Below are 8,025 nucleotides of genomic sequence, written 5' to 3' on the forward strand. Positions count from 1 at the left end.
CCTTGCCCATAGCTCTAAACATACGGGCATACGACACCTCCGCCCAACTCATGTCACCAACTTGCCTAAAATCACTAAGGCAAATAAGTAACCCAATAGTGAAACGCTCTCTCGATCACTCAAGATGGTGACGGAAAGAACGTGGGCAATGCATATCCGAGCTAGTTGCTTAGGTGTACACTGCCGATCAAGCTCGTCAGCCGACAACTCGTCGGCAAGAACCGAGTACGGACAAGATTGCGCGTACACGTGAAAGACCGACGCAAGATGGTCCCCCACAAGGTCGCGCAGGCTCTCGTCTGACCCCTTAACAAACTCTATGACTACAGGCTCGCCTCCGAAAGGAAAACCCATAATCATAGAGAAATCGTAAGGGGTAACCGTCATCTCTCACCATGGAAAGTGGAAAGTATTGGTGGAATCTGACCAAAACTCCAGCAATCCACGAATTAAAGCTGACGATGCAGGCTGACTCGATAAATCCCAAAGAGTCGCCAGCTGCGAGTCAATCCCGGAAAGTGCTACAATCTCCTTTGTCACCTCAGGCAAACTCTCAAAACGGGCTCGCAGGTCACCAGAGCCGTATAGACGTATGCTAGGCTCGCTCTAAGTAAAAGAATAAAAATAAAAAGAAACGGTTATGGTTTTTTTTAAAAAAAAAAGGAGAAACAAAGGAAAAGAGAAAGAAACAAAGGCGCGAAAACCTCACGATGCCGCGCCACCCTCTGATCGAAATATGATGGTCTGGGTCCCACTTAAGGACCCTAGGGTCCCAGTTGAGAGGAGCCTCCCAAACCACATCCTCCTGCCGACGTCGATTGGCTGCGATGCGTCGCTGTCAAACCTCCTCTCGAGGACGGGTCACCCTCTTTCGAGGGCGAACTGCCTCGTCCGGACCACCTAGGATCTCCTCAGCATCGACAAATGGAGGCGATTCCATGATATGATGGATAATGTTTCTTTAATTAGTGTACTTTATTTCCTAAACTAAACTAATATACGTATTCTACACCCATTTCTACAGCATAGCGGCTACCGATAGGGCAAAACACGAAAATCGAATGCCACCCATACTTGGGGGCTACGATACCTGCAATTAAACTCAGTAACTAGGGGCTTCTAACACCCACAAAAGCCATCCTATACCAGTTTCAACTTAGTATTCAAGGGATTGTATTCCAAAATCTCAAAGAATCATCTAATTCTAGACGAATAACAGTAATATAAACATAATTATTGTCTACCAAACAATCTTGAAGTTCGAATATGGCAAAAATAGGCTAAGTATACACTTCGTGCCAATTTTTCGGATTCAAAATTATTAAAATATTAATTATGGAAGCAAAATTAGTTCCAATACTACAATTGCTGCATAATTAACAAGTATAACCAAAATGGGCATACAAAATAACAGAAAATCAAACCAAATTCGAGTAGAATTGCAAAAAACGCACTTGAACAAAGAAATACTCATACAAGGTTCAATACTTAACCATTTTTCATGAAATTTGTTGCAAAACACACCTTAAACATAGCATAACAACATATAACAAACAATTTCAAGAATAATGGACTAAATCCAAAACCCCCAAATTCAAAATTTGGGGTTTAACGATTCGAAAATCGTTCAAATTCAGCTTGAAAAGAACAAATTATAGCAAAAAACTTACATTGGATTACGGCAAATATGAATTAAGGACGAAATTTTCTTCCTTTAGCTTTAAAAATTGCAAAAATCCGAGCTTCCTAGAGAGAGAAAGGGGCGAAAATGGCGAAGGAAGGAGAAAGAAAGAGTGAAGTGAAAATCACGTTGAGAGATATCACTTTACTAACATAAATATCGCGCGCAACTGAATCTGTTGCGCGTGACATACCAACGTAACTCAGAACGACGCGCGCGGATACTGGTCACTAAAATGACCGGCATCTTGATTTTAATCCGTTTGATAATTTTTTAACGGTTTTTGCTCGTTATTAGACGTAATGGCGCGCAAATTATCAAAATATTTTTAAATTGCTTTACATATTGTAGTTTGTTTTCTTCTTTGTTTGTTTTTTTTTCATCATTCTTGCATGCACACCGTGCTTTTGCGTTCCCCAAGCATACGTTTTGAACATTTTTCGTAAGAGTGCCTTAAGACGTTCCGTGCTGGTGCTTTACGTAAAAGCACCCATAGACAAGATTGTCATTTTACTGTACTGACATTACAAATGTTCGGGTTTTCTTCTTTTTTCACGTCCGAAGCAAAAAGGAAGGCGTTTTTATGCAACGTAAAAATGCAAACGGCGTATCGTATGGCGCAAAATTGTACGGCGTAGGTGTTGGGTAAAATTTCACTTCAGCCCAAGCTTTGGGAGATCTACCTCACGGGACTAAAAGGTTGAGAATTACTGTAGGCGTTAGCTCACGAGTCGACAAGCGCGCCGAACCATCAGGAACAACACTTCTTGAATGGGAGCAAATACGTTAGTTAGCGCGCTTACTAACTTACCAGACATTTAGGGTGTCGAAGTCATCCCCTGTATAAAGAAGCGACGAGACGATGTCGCGCCTATGTAGTCACATGCCCCCAGTCCTAAGACACGTGTACTCATCTTGTGGACAAAATTGCTGAGAGAGTTGTTGACTTTCTTCCCTCTCACTGTATTTAAATATATGCCTCCAGTCCTGAGACATGTATTTTTATCTCGTGGACATCCGGCTCGAATACCGGACCATTTCGGCTCGAATACCAAAAACCCCTTTTCATCTTTTTACTTTGTTAAAGTCAGGCTAAAGTTTCCATGACATATTGAGGGACTTTTGACCAAACGATGACACGATTGAGAGGAAATCTTCCCCTTTTATTCTTTTAAAACCGATGTCTTCTCTTGACTTGACATAACCCAGAACACCTTTACTTGTCAAAGCGTTCTACAATTGCAAAGGATCAATCTAGATTTTTTAGCGCGTTTTGACTAGGAAAAAAATTTTCTAGCCTTAATAGCTACTTGTTTCAAACACCTAGCGAACCAAGGATTGTTTCAACATCCTTAAACATTACTGAAAAGTTCTCTATCCTTAGAGAACTTTTCAGAATGAGTCTCGGATTAATTTCCATGACTACTTTGATCATCGTCTATTCTAGACTCAATTAAAGTGGGGGCTAACTGTAGACATCTACTTTTGGCCTCCTGTCCCGACATGAAGTGCAATGATGATAAATAAAACCATCTTCGTGTTGGATCAAAGTGAAGAATACTTATGGATGACTAGTTAAGCCACAAAACACAAAAGACTAGCCCAAATTAAAAATAAAAGACAAAACAAAGGTCCAATAAACTAAACCCGATCATAATTAGGCTTAAGACCGTGCTTAAAACCTAATAATGACGGATTTAGGAGCGCCTAGGTTAAATCTTAGTGCTGCCGCAGAAAAATTTGCGTGCATCTCAAACAGTCCCGCTAGGCTACAGCATGCATCTCAAACAGTCGCGTTCGGCTGCCGCGCGCAACTAATTTTGTTGCTTGCCACACCTAGCGCAAACTCCAGAATTGCGCTGCGGAAGATCCAGAATTATACGGAAAATATAAAATCGAATCTTACCATAAAGCGTGGCGCAAGACAATTAGTTGCGCTGCCGCAACCTAATCACTAGCGCTGGGATGTCGCGCGCAACTCATCCTGTTGCGCGAGACACCTGCTACGGCAGAATGCTCGAAAGGATTAACCCTAAACCTGTTTAATCTATGTTGGTTGAATATTAATGCACAAATAAATCTATTATTGACGATCACTTGAATTATAATCACAATTAACCCTAAACAAGATTATTAATTATCTTATTAAGCGTGATTACAAGTACAAAATTCCCTTTAAACATGCATAAAAAGGTGTGATCAAGCAATAACAATAAATATAATATGTATCAAGCAACATAATAATAATCATGATAATAATAATAATAATAATAATAATAATAATAATAATAATAATAATAATAATAATAATAATAATAATAATAATAATAATAATAATAATAATAATAATAATAATCATAATTCATAACAATTATAATCATAATCATGTTCATGTTAATAAGCATAATAATAGCAAGATCCTAGGCATGATACTAACAAGATTAATAACAAACCCTAACATGTCACTAAGCAATAAAAATCAAATCTTTAACCCTAACATGATACTAACATGAATAAATATTAGGAAGAACATAGGAAGCATCGTAATAATCATATTCAATATTAAAAATACCCTAGACATGATACTAGGAATATCATAATAACAATATAAACATGATTTCTACATCATAATATCAATTAAAACCATTAAAGTACTTACTTTGATGTTTCGTACCTCTTTCTAATAACAAAATACACACGTTAGTAACTTCAAGGAAAATAATAATCAAACAATCAAATTAAATAATCGAAATAGAGATTTGGGACCAAACCCTCACAAATTAAACCTTTCACGTCTAGGGCGAAGGCAACTTCGAATATGGCTATGTGTTTCTAGATCTTGCGAATGCGGAATTTTGTATGTAAAAAGCTAGTTTAGAAAAAGAGAGAGAGAGAGAGAGAGAGAATAATCAAGAAAATCTTGATGAGAGTTGGTGAGAATTGGTGAATGATAAAGAGAGAATTAGAGAATTAATGATCGCGAATGAAAACTGATTGTAGGTTAATCAAAACGGAGTTTTTACGACGATATTTATAAAAAAAAATCAGCCAAAAAGATAAATTAAACAAAACAGAGTCTGACGCATAAAAAAACAAAGCTGGCGCCAACCCTGGCTACGCTGGCGCCAGGCACCAACACTAGCGCCAAGCGCCAATGGCTAGCGCCAGGCGCCAGGCCTGGGGTCAGACGCCAAGCTTAAATTTAACGCGTTTTCGAAAATCAGATAAGTTTGCCGTACTGGAGGATAAAATCATATAATTTCCTCGAAAATGCTATTTGATTTTGATTAAAACTCTGAAAAGTCAACAAAAGTCAATTTATCAATGCTAATTGAATTAGGAATGAAAAGAACCTTCTAGAAGATTCTAGAAGATTAAAACCATTCCTAATTGCATTAGGAATGATAAATCATATTAGGCCCTCCCCTAGATCATTGGGCCGCATATAAAGCTCAAACCGAGCCTAGTTTAGTAAATTGGCCATAACTTCCTCAATATTCATCGGAATTGGGCTTATAATATATTGTTGGAAAGGTCTTTGCAAGCCGCATACAACTATACTACTATTGGACCCATATCATGGACCAATGATGTGTTCATTTTATATAGTATTTTACCCCCGTCCATTGGTCATAATTAGTAGTGTTTTTGGCTCTTTAGAGCCACTTTTATTAGTAATTGGTGTTTTCTAGTGTTTTCGTAGATTTGGTTGACTTTTGCAGGGATTTATGCTTCTGGAGTATTTTCCCGAGATATTTTGGAGCAATCACGAGCATTGGAGAAACACGACCACTTTTGGAGCCCAAGACCGGTGAGAGCCGGTGATTAAGGGCTCGGTGATCGGGATACCGAGGTTTGGACCGAGTATTCAAGACCCGAAGAGGAGATCCGGATTGGGCTGAGTAGTCGAGCCCAATTGGAAGTCCAAAGCCTCGAGGAGCCACAAGGGCCCGATCGGGCAAGCTTAGCACGATCGGGCAAGATGCGCAGCAAGCCAAGGATGTGTGGCCCAAGGCGTGCCCGATCGGGCGGCCCTTCGCCCGATCGGGTGCGTGTTTTCCTAGGGTCTGATTAGTTTAGTTTTAATTCGTGTTTTAGGAAAGGTTTAAATACAATTTGTACGGAATTTTTAGTTACTTCTTCTCTTAGATCTCCTTCTCTCTTAGACTTTCTCTCTCTTAATCGCTCTCTAAACTTTTGTTCTTAATTCTTTCATTAATTCCAGATTATTTTGGTAACGATTTCTCTTCCTTTAATCTTATTTATTTTATTCCTTTCATCATGATTTATTTTATTACTTTGATTAGTTTAGTTTTTTATATGTGTGAGTAGTTTAATTTCTAGGGTTTATGGGGATCTAATAAATAATATGAAGGGGTAAATTATTGTTGTTGATTATCAATGCTAGATTAATTTACTATTGATTGGATTAATGCTCTGTGACTAGATTAGGCCTATCTTTTATGCATGAGTTTGACAATTTTGATTCAAGAATCGAGAGATGAGAATTAATGTTTAGGTCTAGTTTCAATAGGCAAGTTAATTTATAAATGGTTAAGTCAAGATTCGAGAGATGAGATTTAATACCGGTAAATTAATTGTGTGATTGTAATACGTAGCGAGAGCCCTTTACAATCTGGTTAATTGATGCATTGATGATTGACTATTATCGATTATTGGTATTGCATGATAATTTCTTATTGAATTGTTTTAATGTTTTACAATTGCGGCTTGTAAATGTATAGCAATATTAAATTGATGAATCGAGCAGATGTTAATTTGATATTATAGGCTATTTTCAATAAGAACTTAGATCTAGTAAATTGCGAGAGCCTGTTAGATCTGTATTGATTAATAAATTGCGAGAGCCTGTTAATCATGTTATTTATGCAATGTCAATGATTGATTACTATGTTTTACCCTGAAGTATTATTTATTGGTGAACCTATGCCCTAGATCCCTTTATATATTGTTTTCTCCCTACTCTTATTCTTTGTAGTTTAGTTCCAAACTTAATTATAAATATTGGTTACTTAAATAATTTAGATTATAATATTTAATTAGGAGTAAAAAGACCTGTTTCCCTGTGGAGATCGACCCTACTTCCCTATCTACCTTAGTTAGTGATTTAGGTTATTATTTTTTATTAGGGGATACGACTTTACCCTGACAAAATTTGGCGCCGTTGCCGGGGAAACGATTTTATTTTTATTTCTGATTGTTTTTGTAGTCTAGATTATTTCTCTTTTGTCTCAGAGAGAGCTAGTTCTCTGAGACAAATCTCATATTTGCTTCTAGCTTTTGTTTATGCCCAGGTGTTCCAGATCAGGTTACATCCCTTTCGATCCTGAGATCGAACGTTCCTTCCATAGACAGAAAAACTTCTACAAGCAAATCCTGGGGGATTTTGGTGATAATAACAATAATCACCGCGATCCTCCAACTGATTCTAGCAATTCAGAGACATCATCAGACACAGAATCAGAGATGGCGGCTCCAAAGAAGCTTAGTGATTATTCACAACCAAATCTTACGGATTTTCCACATCTCACCCCTACTCCGGCTCTTGATGGGGTTCAATTTGAAATTAAACCTCAATTTATAACGATGATAGAGAGGAAGCAATTCAGTGGAGCAAAGGGTGAAGACCTGAATCTTCACATTGCCGACTATTGTCAATATTGCAACACCATCAGGCAAGCCGGGGTCACTCAAGACCAAATCAGGGAGATTCTCTTTCCCTTCTCTTTAACTAGAAAAGCTAAATTATGGTTTAATGGCTTAAATAGAACTACACTTGGTATAACTGACTGGGAAACTCTTGTTTAGAATTTCTATAACAAGTATTATCCTGCAGAGAGAACAGCAGTACTACGGAGTGCGATTCAGAAATTTGCCCAAGAAGCCGATGAGTCTTTATATGAGGCTTGGGAGAGGTTCAAGGACCTACAAAGGGAATGCCCCCACCATAATTTAGCACAATGGCAGTTAATCCAAGCCTTTTATAACGGCATTGGAAATTCCGCTAGAATAATTTTAGACTCTGCAGCTAGTGGGAGATTCATGAATCTTAATGTTGATGATGCAGGTCAGGTTATTGAAGACATGGCGATACACAATTCCCAATATGGGAATCCCAGAGGATTTGCTAACAAGGGGAAACATAGTGTCGACTCTGTATCCTTTTTGCAAGCTCAACTGACCTCTATTTGCCAAAAATTAAATAATCTGAGCACTGCCAATGTAGCCAATGTTTCTGCGATTAATAATAATTCTAATGAGGCTTTCTGTGAAAATTATGGTATTGTAGGTCGTTGGGAGCAGGATTGCAGGAGTTCCGTGGA

General features: G+C 38.1%; 1 non-coding gene across 1 annotated transcript; it reads right to left on the bottom strand.

The window, feature by feature from the left end:
* Positions 1-7,549: 7,549 nt before the first annotated feature.
* Positions 7,550-7,656, bottom strand: LOC145566242 (small nucleolar RNA R71). The gene has a single exon (XR_014095386.1). It is a non-coding gene; the product is annotated as a small nucleolar RNA R71 (small nucleolar RNA).
* Between the last annotated feature and the right edge of the window lie 369 nt (positions 7,657-8,025).

Source organism: Chenopodium album, chromosome 1 (genome assembly GCF_948465745.1).
Source record: "Chenopodium album chromosome 1, dcCheAlbu1.1, whole genome shotgun sequence".
Lineage (NCBI taxonomy): Eukaryota > Viridiplantae > Streptophyta > Magnoliopsida > Caryophyllales > Amaranthaceae > Chenopodium > Chenopodium album.